The sequence below is a fragment of the Panicum virgatum genome, chromosome 1K, assembly GCF_016808335.1.
Source record: "Panicum virgatum strain AP13 chromosome 1K, P.virgatum_v5, whole genome shotgun sequence".
Taxonomy (NCBI): domain Eukaryota; kingdom Viridiplantae; phylum Streptophyta; class Magnoliopsida; order Poales; family Poaceae; genus Panicum; species Panicum virgatum.
This window is the reverse complement of record NC_053136.1, coordinates 6,982,031-7,000,403: the sequence shown is the minus strand read 5'-3', so window position 1 is coordinate 7,000,403 and position 18,373 is coordinate 6,982,031. Positions and strand designations below refer to the sequence as shown.

Here is an 18,373-nt window from a genome sequence, read left to right as displayed (position 1 = left end):
GAATTAAGTAGGCTCATTAGATTCGTCTCGCGATTTACAGCCCAACCATGCAAAAGTTTTGTAAATAGACTTTATTTAGTACTTTAAATTAGCAAGATTTTTTTTCATTTTAATGCGTTTACGATTTTTTTGCGTTTATATGTAAAGAACTGAACAGGGGTTCGTGTAGGATTGTTCACGACTTCACGTATCCTAATCTGACAAGAACTGCCTTGCTCAATAAATATGGAGCCACCCCTCCACCAATATCAACCTAGGGGGTGTTTAGTTAGTGAAATTTTTTGGATCAAAGGTCACATCGATTGTTTGACTAGATGTCGGGAGGACTTTTCGAGCACTAATTAAAAAACTAATTTCAGAACTCACTTAGAAACCACGAGACGAATCTTTTGAGGCCTTTGACCGCGTCATTAGCACATGTGGGTTACTGTAGCACTTATGGCTAATCATGCACTAATTAGGCTTAAAAGATTCGTCTCGTCATGTACATCCAAACTGTATAATTAGTTTTATTATTTAATTACATTTAGTGCTTCATACATGTGTTTAAAGGGGAGGTGAAAATTTTTGGAAACCAAACGGCCCCCTAGAATCATCAATCGGACCAAACTGCTAGAACAAAATTTTCTCACGACAAGAAACAACCAACTGCGCCAAGGACTGATTCGATGTTGCACCATCGACATACTGTCCAACGCCGTGTTTGCTTTTTTACCGGCAGATTCCCGAGAAGAGAATCTGGTATGTATGGAGTACTAAATGAAGTCTATTTGCAAAATCAAAGCAGGAGCACAAACATGACTCAGAGCAAAATAAAATAAAATAAAAAATATAGATGTCTGCAAACCAGACTGAAAACAGAAGGTATCAATAAAAAAATCAAAGCAGGAGCACAAACATGACTCAGAGCAACAACAACAAAAAAAAAACGTAAGCTGAATGCAAGATCTGTTCCAGTACTGCAATCGTTGTCCAATTACATAGTGCAATGCATCAACTAGTATCTGATTCAGCCATGATCTGTTTTGAAATAGTGAGCACAAATTGAGGTAAAACTGAATCCTGACAATACCGACCGATCAGGCATTGCATAGAGTAGAAAATTAATGAGTATAATGATGTCTAGTTACCATATATTCATTCGCACAAAAAAAACGTAAGCTGAATGCAAACTAGAGCTCACATACAGCTGAATGCAAAATAAACAATCCGAGACAAACAAAATGCAATCGCAACAAGATTTTCAGAACCGTTAAAATGTTAATAAACCCAAATTTATAGTTTTATAGGATTCTCAACAAAATGACTAGGGGCCGAAGCTTCACGTTTACAGTACAAAAATGAACAGTAAGGAAACAAGGATCAGCTAGTGAACATTATTATAACTTATCCAAAAGCTAATTATTCAGAGAAAGAGAAACATGCATAGAAGAACAGTGATAGTGATGAAACCCTTGGTCTTTCCTTCTGTCTTCCCCGCTGCCGCCGAAGCTTCCTCCTCCATGGCGGCCGCGCACTCCTTCTTGGCCTCCATCACCTCCAGCACCTTGTTGAGGAGAATATTGAGGTCCTTCTGCTCCATCATCATTGCCTTGAAAAGCTTTTTCCGGTCTTCTACTTCAACATCTTTTTCTTCTAGTTTCTTGATGATGGCATGGCTCTTGTCCTTCTTGAACAGGAATTCTACGAGCACATTCAGCACCACGCCGAAGATTACATAGAAGATGTTCCATAGAATGATCTTTTTCTTCTCTGCTTTACGCTTTTCATCCTGTTTAGCAAAGAGGTTAGTTATAGCATCGGTGTAGATGGTACCAAACTCCTGCAACTCATCCCACGTGAGGGAGAGGCTGAAGCGGCAGCCGTCACCACGCCCCGCGGACGGCCGTTGACGTGCTCGCCGCCGCCGCCATCGTTGCCGCCGGCGCCGTTGACGTGCTCGCCGCCCTCAACGTGCTCGCCGCCGGCGCCGTTGACGTGCTCGCCGCCGGCGCCCTTGACGTCCACGACGCCGCCCGCGCGGCTGCGGCTGTCTCCGTCCACGCCGCCGCCCGCGCGGCCGCGGCTGTTGCCGCCCTCACCGCGGCCGGCCGCGACGGGAGGCCGCAGTTGTGGCCCCAGGCGTTGCCGGCCTTCGGGATTTTGCCCACGCTACCGCCGGGAGCAGCAAGAGGTGGAGGTAGGGTCGACAGTAACTTGAGAGGGCACGGAGATCCGGGAGAGGGTGCACTAGTACGACGAAACGCGGGGTAGAAGAAGCGGGCTGCATCTTTTTTCCACCCTGCCCTGAGCAGGGTGGAGGCCATGGCGGCGGCGGCGGCCTGGCCTGTCTGGGGATTGGAGGAGTTGGAGGAGACTAGGAGAGGGAGTAGAAGAGGATGGATGGTAGGAGACAGGAGAAGGGTTTTGGGGGTATGGCGAGGGAGGGGGAGGGAGTGGGTGGGGGGTGTGGGGATCCAGATGACTCTGGACGCGGTGCCTGCCTGGAATCTCTGCGCTGCGCCTGCGCAGGAGCAAGAGCCAGGAGGAGCCTCCTGTTGCTGTTGCTCTGTCTGTATTGGGTTCCACCAGTTTTTAAAATAGCGGCCTAAGACATTTAGCGTTTGGAGTTCGTAAGGGTTAAGAAAGCCTATAGCGGGTTATAGCCTAGCTAATCCATTTAGCATTTTTGTAAATACCATGTGTTGGGAAATCGGTGCCCCTAACCTTGACACTGGCTTACGAGAAGTTATACCTAAGTAGTTTGATATCACTTCTTTCGTAGACTCTATGCTCACACTACACCAAAAATATGTTCGCCTAAACACTAATATGAGAGAACAACTCTATATGAAAACTCAACTCTTTATTCACCATAACTTAGGACAACACATGACTCTTGCACTCTTTATGTGGCTACTCTACTATGACACCACTATACTACATGGCAATCTTGTCATCTCCTACTTGAGACCTCTTATGCCATGGTATGGCAAGAGGGGAGGGCAATACCCCTGTTTATAGGACACCATGGCTCATATGGTTTATCCATATGTCCATCTTCTGCCCACTTCTTTACAAATATCTAATTCTAGAATTTTCTTCGTACTAATCTAAGCATACAAATATCTAATTTCTAGAGTATTTCATATTTCACCAAGAAGCATGGTGACCATGGTTCATGCACACTCTCTAATCTTCTAGGAGCTTCTCACAACTATGCATTTCTACTTCAACATCATGCATAAATCTCTAAGTAATTTTGCATACAAACATGAAATCCAAAAAATTTATGAACTGAAGTACGTCTTTGGCTTCATTCCCTTGTTACATCATTGACGAAATACTAAATTTTGCAAATGACAAAGTTCAATACTAAACTAACAATAACTAACGACTAATTATATGATTTAGTTGGCTAAATAACCCTTAATTTAGCAGCTATAGCGGGATATAGCCCGCTATTAGCGGATTTAGCCTTTTAGAGCTAAAAGACGGATGTCCTAGCTTTCTCCACTCCAAAAGGCTATAGCAGGCTATAGCGGTGGCTATAGCCAGCTATTTAGAACCTGGGTTCCACAGGTGCGTTCGGCTGTGCTCATTCTGAGCTACTGTAGCTGTTTTCACATGCTTTGTTTGCTCTGTAGTGGATGGCTGATCACGTTCAACTCATTACGACTAATAAGTACCTTACGTGTATATACTATATAGTAGTAACACAAGACAAGTATTTGCTCCAAAAAATTACTATGAACTTTCATACAGTTTTATTTTTTTTGTGCTGTTTTATCTCTTTGTACTCGAGCCGGCATATATACAAAAGAAAAAGAAAGGCAAAACAGCAACAGAAAAGCCATCTCACTCTCCTCATACCCCAGCATGTGACCATGGTGACCATGGGTGACCATGACTACTGGGCCCTGTTTGGATACAAGGGATAATGGTTATCCCTCCCCTTTTAACCTCAAATTATTCCTCATGCATCCAAACAGGTGGGATAATTTTGGGCTAAATTGGATTATCCCCCCTCAAATCCTTAGCCCCTCCAAAGTATGATAATGGTGCTAATTTTGCATGGTCCCCACAAAAATATGAGTATGCACGCACACCTAGACGTGAGAATGGGAGAGAGAGGGTGAACATTAGCCAATGGATCCAAACAGCCTACCTTGAGCTAATTCTTAGCCTACTAATTCAAATCAGTGGCGGATCCAAGGGGGGCTGGGGGCTCCAGCCCCCCTGCGGGCTGCAACCTCCATTGGAACAAGGGGAGCTAGAGGAGGAGAAAGTGAATGGAGAAGAAAAAGAAGAAAAAGAAGGCTTCAACCCCCCTATGGCTGTGACCTGGATCCGCCACTGATTCAAAGCTACATATTAACCCTTAAAATTAGCCTTGGACTAATGTTGCAAACAGGCCGTCATGCGGGAGGTCAAGCCTGTATTTTCAAAAATGTCTTATTCTGTCAGACCATGCATGGATGGAGTCCACTTTTGCCAGGATCCTATCGATCGCCTACTACAAGGACCCAGAACAGCGCCCCTTGGAAACCGCTTCCCTCTCTCTATATATATACGAACCCACGTGGTGTTGCGTTCCTTTGCAATGCAAAGTGCTACTGCTACTAGTACTTGTTCATTATTAACCCTATGTAATTAGGAACACGCGTTAAACTTCCGCACGGTGTTACATGCATGTTGGTATGTATATACTACTAGTTTATAGTACATTTTACATATAATTGTTGCGCTGTACATGTGCACCGCACGTATGGATCGGAATTGGAGATAGTGGTTTGTATTCTACGGAACGTAGTAGGATAGGAGCAGCAGCATTGTATTGCTCCCTGCGAGAGGGTCACCTTTTGGCGTGCACCGTCCACGTACGTACGCAGTACAGAGGAGAAGAGAAAGCCGGGGAGATAGAGCTGGAGTTGAGGTTCCAGCACTGCCAAAGCCAAACTAGTAGTACTAGCTGTTTCTCCCATGCAAGCTGTGCGCTGCAAAAAAAGAAAAGAAAAGAAAAGAAAAGAAAAAAGTAAGACTCATTTTCTTTTTAACTTTTGAGTTGCATGTAGGGTTTGCTTGCACTGCGGCATGCAAATCCTTCCGGGTAGGGGCTAGGGGTTTCGCCTTCCTCCGTATCTGCCTCGGCCTCCGTGTAGGGGCGGTGTGTGGGTTGAGAGAGAACGATGTGGGAGCTGGGCCTCAAATATTTTTTTTCTATTTCCTTAATGTATCTGAATTCGAACCAAACAAAACCAATGAGTCGAATTTGTAATAAAAGAGTTAAACTTGTCGTACATTAAAAAAAGGTTTCAGGTAGTGGATTTATTACTCTTTTATGATTTTATGCGAAACAATAAGGTAGTACTTCCTCCGTCCCGGAAAGAGTGTCGCCCGCCTTAATTTCAGTGCACGTTTCGGTACTCTTTTTATTCAAAAAATTAATTCAAAAATGAAAAAAAAATTACATAAAAGTATTTAAGGTTACAAACGTAGTCATAAAAAATTAATGATATTTATAAAAAATTGAATAAGACGGATGATTGAAGGTAGTACACTGAAATCAAGGGCAGCACTCTTTCTGGGACGGAGGGAGTAGAATACACAGCCACGACAAAATGACTTGGTAAAACGGGGGATTCATGTTAGAAAATGGCAACCATGCTTCAAATTGCGCCCTCCGCGACGCCGACTGCAGTGATGGGACCGCGGCGGGTCAAAGGAGAAGGGGCGCGAGACGGGAAGGGAAAGAGGGCGGCGCGGAAAGGGAGAGCAGGCCGCTAGCGCGGTGAGGGGCTAGCAAGGAGGACGGCACAGGGCTTGTGGCGGCGCTAGGAGGGAGATCGGAGTGGCGCGGGGAGGGCGGAGGAGATTGGTGATGGCGGTGAGGGGACTAGACTGGGTGGACCTAGGAGCATTTTAGTATTTCTTCACAGCAATAAAGATTTGAGTCTCTACTTTAGTCACTGGATCCAAACAGGGGTTGTTAAAATTCTAATCACCTCACTTTGTTGTAGCCCTTGATCCAAAAAATGCCCTTAACGATGGATCAATTATCGATTCACCGTGAGTACTTAATGATTTCTGGTTTAATTAATTTAAAATGACCACAACGATAGCCATCATTGCATTACACGCACATGGCCCGCGATGCGACAAAAGAAGGCTCCGATCCGGTCCGATCCACCACCACTCCGTTCGTCCGTCCAGCGATCGAAGAAGGCGACAAGACAAAAAGTTAAGAACTGGCTGGCTGAACCTGCTCTGCCTGCCGGGCGCCGGCAGGGGCTCGCTAGTGATTCGTTTCTCCGATATCTGCATGCTGCACCTGCCCGCCTGCCTGCTTTTCCTAGTAGTACCGTGTCCGTGTTTGCAAAAAAAGAAGCAGCAGGCCGGCCGGAGAAGTGCCCTCGGCTAGCTGGGTCAAAAGCATTTGGAAAAATATCTCGCCGGGTCACACAGCTGTCTCTCCGTCGCGCGGCTGCAGCGTGGTATAAAAGTAGAACAGCGTAGCGCTAGGGTACTGGTACGCATGGTGTGCAGCGTGGTGCATGGAATGCAAAGCGACTAGCACACGTCTGGTTATTGAGCGCGGGGTGCAGGGCAGGGAGTGGGGGCCAATGCCATGGAATGCAAGAGGCCGGCCTCTTTTCGATGGTACACTTACAGACCCCACGCAGAAACTTTCATAACCGTGGAATGTGCGCTTCTCAATTTCGTTCCGGCAAATTGGTTCCGGCAGTCCGGCGGCACTCCAGAAATCGTGGGTTCGATCTCCAGAAGGGGCGAATTTCCGCCTCTGGTTAAAAAACCCTCCTCGCCTGCCTCATGTCCAAAGCACTGTGGAGTCCGGCCTAACTCACAAGGCGACGGACCCCCGTGTACGGGTGGGGCAGGGGTTCGGGGGTTTTCTTGGCCTGCTGTGAAAAGGTCATTCTACCTCTCAAACAATGCCGTGGGGGCGGTCTTACCCCCGCAGGTCAAGTTTTTTTTTTCTTTTCGATGGTACACTTACAGACCCCACGCAGAAACTTTCATAACCGTGGAATGTGCGCTTCTCAATTCCGTTCCGTTCCGTTCCGTTCCATGGTGAAGAAAAGAAATCCCAGCAGTGAAGCCAAGCCAAGCTACGTACGGAAATGAAAAAACACACAGGCACGCATGCACGGCAGGGAGTATACACACACATTGCTCGCGCTGGCACACGGAAATGAGGAGAGGGGCACCGCAGCAGGAGGCGGAAAGAAATCTCTACTGCCATGTCGCCCCGCTCGCTGCTACTGCCATCCTGCTTTAATTTTTTGTTCGGCTTTGTTCTTTTCTTTTAGCTTTTGCTCAGCAGCTAGGTCCAAAAGAAGCAAGAGATGGAAAGTTCACATATTACTGCATGCTGTCTTGTTTTGGGTCCATCAAAATTTTGCAAATGGGACATGGTGGAACCGAACGGACACCCTTCCCTTAATACGTACGAGAGTTTTTTTTACAAGGTTGCAACATTTTATTGTATACATCCAAGTGTGCGAGAGACAGTGAAAAATACTAGTAATTCCTAGTCTACTATCTCGGGTCAAATCATTTCCAACAGGGGGTGCAGTGCGGTCTGCAGTGCATTCAGGGAGGCGGGGCGGTGTGTGTGGAGAGAGAGGGCCTAGAGCCATAGATAGGGTGTGTTCACTTCCCCAAACTCTTCCAAATTTTTATCACATCGAAATCACATCGAAATATTAAATATAATAAATGACTCATACATTGAGTATTAAATATAGGTAAATAAAAAAACTAATTACATAGTTTTGATGTACGTTGCGAGACGAAATTTTTGAGCCTAGTTAGTCTATAATAAAATAATATTTACCACAAACAAACGAAAATGCTACGGTATGCTAGAATGTCCGATATGACTTTTTCTAGCAGATTTTTGCGGATCTACACACCCTGTGCACCAGTCAGGTACATCCAAGTGTGCTCTATCTCTCCGGCTGCTGCAGGCTACAGTAAAACCACCCATCCCCTCCCCTCCCATGGCGTCGCCGCCGTCACGTCGCTGCTGCGGATCGACGTGGATCAGAGAACATCGCTTCGAGACAACTCTGCCCCTGGGTACCTGGTTTTTTACAGCTAGGGCTAGCCATGATTGCGCGGGAGGCGACGGACCATGGGAGCACCGAGCACGGCAGCAGGCCGCCCTAGCGCCGTGCCGTACTGGCGTGGCGTGGCGTGGGCGTTCCTTCCCCATGCAATGGCTCCGTTCGATTTCCGCGTGCGCAGCGGCTCGGTGCGGCTGCCGTCAGCAGGCTGTCCATGCCCCGGCCTGCTGACGGCGCCGCAGCCGGGCCTCCAAACGAACGGAGCCCATGCTAGCCCAACTGGGCTGCCAAAATGCCATGCCTGCGCGCGGCGCGGCAGGGGGTGGGCAGGCAGGCCGGCGCTAGGGCAGCGGTTCGCTCGCCCGCCTACAGTCAAGGTTTTTTTTCCCGACCGGTTTACCCAAACCGGCACCCATTGGTTCTGGTTTATCAGACCGGTTGGACCGGTTACCGGTAGAAACCGGTCAAATTCAAATTTGAATTCAAAAAACTCAGTTCAACCTGTTCGTACCGGTATACCGACCGGTTAGACCGGTTTACCGGCCGGTTTGACCGGTTTGTATTCAAATCCAAATTTAAAATCGCATGTGTAATCGGTTTGGACCGGTATACAGGCCAGTTAGACCGGTTTACCGGCCGGTTTTACCAGTTTACCAAGTGGGTCTTAATGGGCCGTCTCATTTTTTTTCTTTTCTTTTTTGTTTTAACTTTAAATGCCCGAAAAGTATGTTAAACGAACGAATTTTTGAGAAAATTTGACACCATTAGATTCGTCGCACCTTAAAGTATTTTTAGAATTTTTTTATTTTTTTTAAATTCAAATTTAAAATTTGAATTTGGACCGATTTGATACCGGCTCAAATCGGAACCGGACCGGACCGGTTCCCACCGGTAAGGTGAACCCTGCCTACAGCACGCACGTTGCTAGCTACTCCCCCTGTACTCTCCTACGGAGCAGGGGTTCCCTTTCTGCTGCTGCGTGCGGACCGAGGGGAAGCCGGCCGGCACGGCAGCAGAAGCAGCTCAGCCCCTGTGCAGGCCAGGGCGCGGTTCGGTGCTGCTGGACCACCCACCACCAGCCGGTCCAGCCCGTCCTCGCTCCTCTCCACTTGTACTCTACAGGGTACGGAGTAGTAGTATAGTACCAGTAGTACTTGTCATCCGTGGTGCATCCGCGCGCTCGCACGTCTCACCGGCAGACGGGACGGGACGGCGGCGCCTCTCAAGTGGAGTCAACATGGCAAGGCCGGAAGGGAAGGGAAGGGAAGGAGGAACAGTCCATGGTACATGCCAACAAAAATGCATGCCCCTGCGGCTCATCTCCATCTGCCTGAGAGAGATCGTACGTCGTTGCGAAGGATCGGCGACCCGGGCCGAGACCGAGAGAGCCACCACTGATCACCAGGCAGCCAGCCACAGTTTTCACCCGGGCAAGTGGCAACGCGTACTGTTTCACCGTGGATTCAGATTTCAGGCGGCAGAGATTCTTCTCGGTTTCATGGCATGCAAAGCTTCTCCCACTTCCATGACGGAGCTCAGGCCAAGCAAGTGGAACAGTAACACACACATTGCCTCTCACCCTTTTTAACCTTGACTAGAAGCCCTAGACAGCTCCATGGGTTAACGGATTTTAGACTTTGTGTCAACTATCTAATAACAAAATGATGTCAACTTCCATTATATTGGTTAACAAATGAACATAATGAGTACATGAAAAATATGATGTCACCTTGACCAGTATGATATAGCATAGATCTGGACATGGAATTATTGATTTATATTAGCAGAATGATAAATTGAGAGGACCTTGACAACAAACATGAAGGGATATTTTCATCATTATGCCATCTGAAATTTAATCCCATTAAAGCAGAATAAATTGGGAGAAATAGAATAGTAAACTGACATAAAAAGGAACTAAAGAGAAAGATGTTCTAAAAAGCATCCTGATCCTGAAGATGAATGGGTGGATTTGTCGTAGGTAGGAAGGAGAGAGACTGTTGGTCAGATATTTTGCTCGGATAAAACAAAAAAAAATGAAATTTACTACACAGCAGCAAAGGACTGAACATTCTTTCTCCATATCGCTATGATCACTGCTAAGGAGTGCATCATTTCTGCACATTCTTTCTCCATATTGCACATAATAATGAACTCTGGAAGAGATTTTTACTAGAATAGAGTGACAGTCCTAGCTAAAGAAACCCTCCTTCACTAGCCAACACATAAGGATCATAAATCCTGTTACTATACATTTTTCCTACTGACAAAAGACTTGTTTAATATAAAACCACTGAAAGTGTAAATCGATCAACAAATAATAAAGTGACCAATTACCAAGAGATGGGAGCTAGCTCACCTAACTTGCCTGAGGCTGAGCTTCCAAGGAGCCAGCTCCATGAGCACCTGGTGTTCCTGGACAAAAGGAGGTTGAATGTTATGACTAAAGTTCAATATGTTGGGAAACTTAAAAAGTTCATATACTGACAAGATTCTAGAAAACTAACCATAGGCTAGCTCATATAGCATTTGGCAACCATGGAATCGACACTCCGATCCACCCTTTACTGCATAACTTCAAATAGTAATCAATAAAAGGTTATTAATCCCAAGAGGACCCATCTCATGGAAAAGCCAAGACAAATAAACTCTAGATTGTGAAAAAATATACAAAACCTGGATATGGCTCAAATAGAAAATGATTTGTTTAAATAGTAAAGTTATTAATGCACTCAAATTTGAATGACATGTGGATATGCCTAATATAATGAACCGGTTGTCATGACACATTCACTAAAAAAAGGTTAATTAGTATAAGGTCATTTGCCTGAAATTGCTTCTAGCTGACAGCATTGTTACTGTCAGAGTCCTTATTAAAAGCACGAAATAAGGCATATGAAACAGTATTCAATGGTACTAGGTGCAGATAGGAAAAAAACATTACAGGGAACACCGTAACACCTACTCTTGATCACCAGGAATATAAGAACCACAGAAATAGTAGCAAGCTAGAGAGCTCACAACCACAAGATACAGTAATAATTTGACAATTGTCCACAAAAATAAATTGAACTAATAATCAACAAAATCTGCAAAATCTTCCTAATAATTTGCTTGTTGATCGAGTGATCATAACTCTAGCAAAAGGATGATCACAGTTATCTACAACCAACGACAGAAGTTGAAATCAGGATATTAATAAGCCAAATTAAAAGCTCACCACCCGAACACATGCACCAGTGAAGTTTCATGCAATGAATACGATGCTAGTGGACAGTAGAAGAAAGAACAAAGGGACAATGCACCTGAAAAGAGAGGCTGCCACACTTTCTCCTCTCTACTGTACACATCGTTGCACATTTGCTCATTGCTACTAGCTTGTTGGTAAAAGATGAGCATCGCAGCAGGATTGATGCCACCACCATGCAGTGAGACCAACTCACCGAGTCAGGAACGACATTTCCGAAAGAATAATTTTACGGTAAACAGTGATGCAAATTGTCCATTGCTCTAAACAATCAACAATTTAAACAGGTCGACCTTTAAAAAGAGTGCTTAGACAAAGAAAGATAATTTCTTAGACTGTCAAAAACGATAGTGCTACCTATCATATGAACATTCTGATCGTATAGCTACTCGCATCACATAATAGCTAAAACTTTAAAAAACATGTTCTAATATAGCAAGTGGCTTACCTGATGCTTGCGGATTGGGCGTGAGTCCGGATGAGATGCTCCCAGATGTCGGCCGCTGGTATCTACCACCTCATGGTCTGCCAGTGGCCATTAGTGATGTCCCCATGGATGTCCGAGAACCATGCCACCTTCCTGCCTTCCGTGATCCTTTAGCATTCATTCATCTGTAAGAATATTGGGTCTACAGATTTTCTTTCCCTGCAGCCAACATTTATGCTTGAATTAAGGAGACTGACCTTGGTTTAAATCGCGATGCGGAAGTTGCAGACCTGATTACTATATGCATCTGCATCCTCACGCACGAGCAGGGCTGCAAGGGAGCAAATTGAACTCAAACTAGATCGCTCAATCAGGAAATAGATCAATCAGTTTAAAGAACACTAGTTGATGGACGAGATGAGATTTATACATAGTAGCTGATGAGGGTAGTCTCCGCCACCGAGAGTGAGAGAAGCCATTTACCAAGGAATGTTTACTCGTCAATCCTGGAGGCCTAAATCTGTCACAGCCGCACCAACACTTGCCGATCTATTTGGCCCAGATCTGCCACTAGCAAGTCCCCATCGCCCTTCTTCCTCCCGAATCGCCCCCAAGCCGAATCACCGCCCGGTCTTCAACACCTCGAGTTGCAGCTAGATGAGGAGGGTGGTGCGGCGCTGGGATTGGCGGCGCGTCTGGTGCGAGGTTCGCCGGCGGGATTGGGGGCGCGTCTGGGGGAGGGAGCAGCGAGGCACGGGGATCGGGGGTGCGGCTGGGGGAGGGCGAGGCGGCGGCAGGGATCCCGGATCCGAGCGGGGCAGTTGTGGTCATGCGGCGGGGGGGGGGGGGGGGGGGGCGACCTGGCATCGTGGGTTCCGCGGGGGGCGGGGTGCAAACCGTGGCGGACCGGACGCGGTGGTGTGCAGGGAGGTTCGGGTATGGAATAGCTTATTCCATACACACACAGGGTACTCAATAGACCTATTATATATATACTAGTAAGCATACCCGTGCTAACGCCACGGATAAATTTTAGATATTCAAAAAATAGCACATGATCCATACCGATCAATCCAAACCAAAAGACATGTTATTGTAATGCCCAAATAAACTTCCAAGAACAGCATAATCGTAGTGATATCAACAAAACCTGAACTCCAATAATGAGCCAGCAAATGGCCAACCAAAAAACCTATCAAAGACGGACACCAAAAAAAGAACTACAATACATTTTTTCGATTAAATTTTGTCACTTGCTTACCAAAACACTCGACAGTGACCCTATCCAGAGGTTCTCCGAGTCTTATCATCAAGGAAGGCATCCCGAGGTGGCTATGTCTTGAATGAAGCGATGCAAGCACAGTAATGTATCACCACCAGAGTCCAGAGGTATCTGATTCATCAAATCCCCAAAAAAAAAATGAGAGGCACATGAAATTCAGCCATACACCCACCCTATTTGACCATAATCATCAGATAATTGATGCAGGTATGTAACATAATTTCGTGTATAGAGCAAAATACTATGCATCTGCAAAAGTATACATCATAAATCAATATAGAGCAATAATTTCGTGTATACATAATATCAGTAAAAAACAATAAACTATCTGTAAATGAAGGATCTCAGAATGGTGAGAAGCATGTTACCAACGGATTAATTCAACTTTTTATAGGTCACCCATTCACCAGCAGCATATCATCCTTTATCATCAGTTCAGCTTTCATGGAGGACTACGTATCTGAAGCATATGCTAAAGTCACCTATGCAGGAGAGAAGATAAGATTTCAGTCATTACATATAGCACACATATATCTTGTCATGTCTGAACATTTTCTACTTTTAAATCTGAAACTTCTATTTCAACCATTTGGGATAACACAAACCATAATTGTTGCTCCACGTCAACAAACACCCAAATAACACTTGTGTTTATGCTAGAGCATACCATAAAGCTGTACATCACCAAATAACTTTCCAAAGATATTAAACTTAGATTACAAGTTATACAACTGTTCCGAATGAGAGAATGATTTACCACCTCTCAAGTTGGAGGAAACAGTTTCAGCACGGACATGACTATATCAAAAATTGTAACACACAATTGAATGAATACACTGCAGTAAACATAAAAAACAGTCTAGCTAGTAGCTATTTAGATTTTCGCAGCAAAAGAAAAACAGAAATTAATATGGTAAAAGAGAAATATAGAATTGAAATATGCCTAACCAATTGTGCTTGCTCACTGGTTGCTTTGATATGGCATTCTTTTGTACTTTCTTCTTGTTCCACAATCTGCACAAAGAGGTGAGATAAATTGAAACTGAGAGCAAAGAAAAGAAAAGAATAAATCTTGTGAATCCAATTATCTAGTTCTACCATGCTCCTCATGGAAAAAAGAAGCAGTTCAAGAATTAATTAGAGGGCTCAAACTCATACTAAAAGAATCAATAGAAGAATTAATTAGAGGGCTCAAACTGGTACTGAAACTAAACACATGCAATCCCCGAAATTAATCGTTTGCAGGTTATAGTACCATAGTGAGATGCAATGTCATGAACCTTTTCAGGACCTTGACTTGCTCAGCTATGACATCGTTTTTCAGAACTATGAAGCATTCATATATTTCCTCCGCTCCATTAACCGAGATCGATGTAGCAGCCCAGAGTTTTTGAGCATATTGCGTCTGCTCAAAAGTTTTACAAAAAGTTAAGACAGGACTTTATAAGCAAGTTAACCTGACAATATAAATAGGGGAAAACATAATTGACTTAACATAGATTATATGGTCTAGGGAGGTGAGTTATTAGTACCTGTGACCAAACCATGGCAGCAGCTAAGAATGCAAGGGTGTGTATTATCTCATTCTCAGCATTGAAACCAACCTTTGTAACTAATTCACCAGATCTCTGCAAAAAGAAATGATCAGCCAAAATATTTGCATAAGGATATTGATGGAAGCAGGGGATTCATTCAATCTTCCAAAATCGGGGAAGAACTTTATAGTACAAGGTTGCGGTATCCATTAATATAGTCACAGCCTCATGAACAAAATGGAAGTAGCTGTCAGATGAAGCCAAAATTTTAGAATCAACAATCTAGATAGATAAGTCAGCTAATGAATTTGGGCATCAGAAATTATTTCAAAATGCGAAAAGGTATAGCAGCATTGTGTTGATCATTGAGATGAAAACACCCTAGTTCAAAAAGAAAAGGGGAAAAAAGAGGAGAGGTAGTGATGTGTTGATCATATGTCTCAAAGTTGTCGCTGTACAGTGTGAACCACAATTTGAAATAGTAATGCTGGATTAGTCTATGTCTCCAAAGTGTAATATTTATGGAGGCATAGAAGGATTATGCAAATCACATGGGTGCAGAAATATTTGTATCACAGAAACTCAAATTACTGAAACAGCTCAAATGGCACAGTTCAATTCTGAAAACCAATGAAAGAAATTTACAGCTCTTCATGGGCCAAGTAAACAGATGGGCTACCATCCAACTGCTAGCAGAGTATACATGGACCCGTGTACCTTGTTGACTTTGTTTTTATTTTTTTTACCAACCAGAATCTTGCTACAAGGTAAATGAATATCTTGAGGAAAATTGATCTGGTGGGCAGTGTATTTATCTACTTGAAGTTTGTAATGACAGTCTGGTAGTCATATGTAGCCCGCGGACCAAGGATTTTGAACTTAAGGTAGGCCTAGTAAAAATCTTAGAAGGCTTTTGCTTTACAATAAAATCTTAGGCCCTGTTTAGTTCCCCCCATAAACCCCGTAAACGCAAAAAAAAAACATCACATCGAATGTTTCGACACATGCATGGAGTACTAAATGAAGTCTATTTACAAAAAATTTTGCATGGATGGGCTGTAAATCGCGAGACGAATCTAATGAGCCTACTTAATCCATGATTTTGCAACAGTGATGCTACAGTAACCATCCGCTAATTATTGATTAATTATGAATTAATTAGCATCGTTAGATTCGTCTTGCGATTTACAACCCATCTGTACAAAAAGTTTTGTAAATAGACTTCATTTAGTACTTCAAATTAGCAAGATTCCAACGCAAAAAATTTTTGCGCTGGAACTAAACACGGCCTTATATAAATAGAAGGTCACAATATTATACTAATCTAGTATAAGGCTTTTGCTTTACGCTTCCTCATGGTCATGGAAGTGTTCAATTGTCAAATTAATCACTAACAATCGCTGAATGTATGAATTTAGAAGTGAGATTAAAAATTTATAAGATGGAGCAGTAATCCAAAAGCTAATTGAGAGGATGGAAGAGGATGCTCATGCTTGAACGGAGATGCATGTCTGGGGCAAGTTAGACAATTAGAGTGCATACAAGGCTAGGGGCAAGGGGATTTGTTGTCTGCGTCTTGCATGCCATCTCTGCCGGCGAGCAAACAAGAGCGGCGAACGGAGTGACAGTTCTTGGGAGTTGAGGTCGAACCTGAACTGGCGCTGCCGGCTGCTTGCACGGAGGAGCGGCGTTGGAGTAGGAGGAAGAGCCGAGAGCGCCTCGCCCAGCACGTTGCTGCTCTCGGCCGCTCCAGCTCAGGTCAACCTCGAACTAACCCGGGTCTGTGCACGGGTGAAGCGGTTCTGCATCTCCAAAAGGTTGCCATTAGCGGATCCCCGATGCAGCACACGCGCGCCGTCGTCCTCGCTAGCAATCGGCCGCGCCGCGCCGCCCTTGCCCGGGCCATCCGCGGCGGCGGCGCTCCCTGCGCCGCCGGCCGCGCGGCCCTCCCTTCCTCCTCAAGCGCGCCGGCCGCCTCCCTCCCTCCTCCCTCCTCGAGCGCCCCGGCGTCGCTCCCTCCCTCCTCCCTCCTCGAGCGCCCCGGCGTCGCTCCCTCCCCGACGCCTCCCTCCTCGAGCGCCCCGGCGTCGCTCCCTCCCCGGCGGCCTGGAGCTCGGGCCATGGCCGCCGCCGCGGGACTCCGCCTCCGCCACTGCCCTAGCCCCGCGCAGATCCGGCCGCTCCCCCCTCGCCTTCCTCCTCGCGGCCGGCCTCTTCCTCCCCTGCACAGCCGCGCCCCTACTCCCTCCCTCCCACGCCGGCGCGGCGCCTCCGCGCGGAGGCGCGGGCGTGGGAGCAGGCGGCCGGAGGAGGCGCGGGCGGGGGCGCAGGCGGCCCGCGCGGGCAGGCACGGCCCGCGCGTGGGAGCGGCGGCGGCCGGCGCTGGTGAGAGGGGAAAACAACAGAGGGGAAGAAAAGAAGGAAAAAGAGAGCGTGCTGGCGTCGAACCGCGGGCGCTGCGGGCGACGCGCGCGTTAGGCGAGGCGGGGGCGCGGGGGAGTGCGTTGAGGCCGGGATGATCCTTAAAACATAGACCGTCGGATGGCGTCGAACTCATCATGTAAAGACCGTGGATCGTTGATTTCCATGTTGGGGGATTTTCTAGGTACAGTTTTTTGGGTACTCAATGTTCCACCTTCTCTGCGGGGGATGATTTCTTGGGTGGCCGTAGGAAAGAAATCTTCGTGCTTTATTGGATGGATATACACACAACCAACTACAAATCATTAACTACATTTCTCTCTACATGCAGCCTATCCACGTCATCTCCAACCTCACTCTGGCATGGCTTGAATCATCTCCCGTGTATCCTTTGCCGCAATAATCACACGTATGCATTAACTTGCCGCAAACCCACGATGTACCAGGCTATCGAGATCTCAATTTTAACTGCTCCATTAGATAATCAAGAGCCCATTCTTAATTGCTCAGCTACTCACCTTCAAATTTCTCACTGCATGAGGGTCTGTTTGGATCAACTGGATAAATTTTAGCTCCCGTCACATCGAATGTTTGGACGCTATTTAGAAGTATTAAATATAGTCTAATTAAAAAACCAATTACACAGATGAGGACTAAACGGTGAGACGGATTTATTAAACCTAATTAATCTATAATTAGCAAATGCGATGCTACCGTAACCATTCGTTAATTGTGGATTAATTAGGCTTAATAAATTCGTCTCTCCGTTTAGTTCTCGTCCGTGTAATCAGTTTTGTAATTAAAATATATTTAATACTTCTAATTAACATCGAAACATCCGATGTGACACGAGCTAAAGTTTAGCCTCTGGATCCAAACACCCCATGAATCTGCCTATTTTTGTTCCATGTGCATTCATTCGCACACGTATGCCTACTCCATTAGATAATCAAGAGCTTATTCTTAATTTCTCATTTGTTCACCTTCAAATTCCTCACCGCATTAATACAATGCACACACGTATGCATTAACTTGCCGCAAGCCCACGATGTACCAGCACCATTAGACAACGGAGAGCTCATTTTTAATTGCTCCATTAGATAATCAAGAGCCCATTCTTAATTGCTCACCTTCAAATTTCTCACCGCATAAATACTCTGCCCAATCATGTTCCATGCATTCAAACTATAAAAGACCCCTCACCAATCCCCATCTCCCATCAACACAACAAGAAATACGAGAGCTTTTGAGGTAAAAAAAAGAAAAGAAATGTATCTATGTCAATCCATATAGATATCTCAGCAGCCATGCAGATGCAGGTTACTAACCTCCCTACTCGCTATGGCCACCAACGGCAACTCCTTGGTATGCTTCCCTGGCCAGTTATGTATT

General features: G+C 45.5%; 1 long non-coding RNA gene across 12 annotated transcripts; it reads right to left on the bottom strand.

Annotated features, from left to right (window-relative positions):
* Window positions 1–9,876: 9,876 nt before the first annotated feature.
* Window positions 9,877–16,505, bottom strand: LOC120676089. Of its 12 annotated transcripts, none has more exons than XR_005675800.1 (11): window positions 16,211–16,505; window positions 14,558–14,653; window positions 14,281–14,430; window positions 13,974–14,039; window positions 13,394–13,507; window positions 13,005–13,274; window positions 12,001–12,074; window positions 11,765–11,928; window positions 11,375–11,446; window positions 10,577–10,644; window positions 9,877–10,484 (listed from the first exon to the last, which is right to left on the bottom strand). It is a non-coding gene; the product is annotated as an uncharacterized LOC120676089 (long non-coding RNA). The 12 variants fall into 12 exon arrangements; XR_005675672.1 differs by having other exon boundaries at window positions 13,005–13,136; XR_005675743.1 differs by having other exon boundaries at window positions 10,577–10,636; window positions 13,005–13,136.
* Between the last annotated feature and the right edge of the window lie 1,868 nt (window positions 16,506–18,373).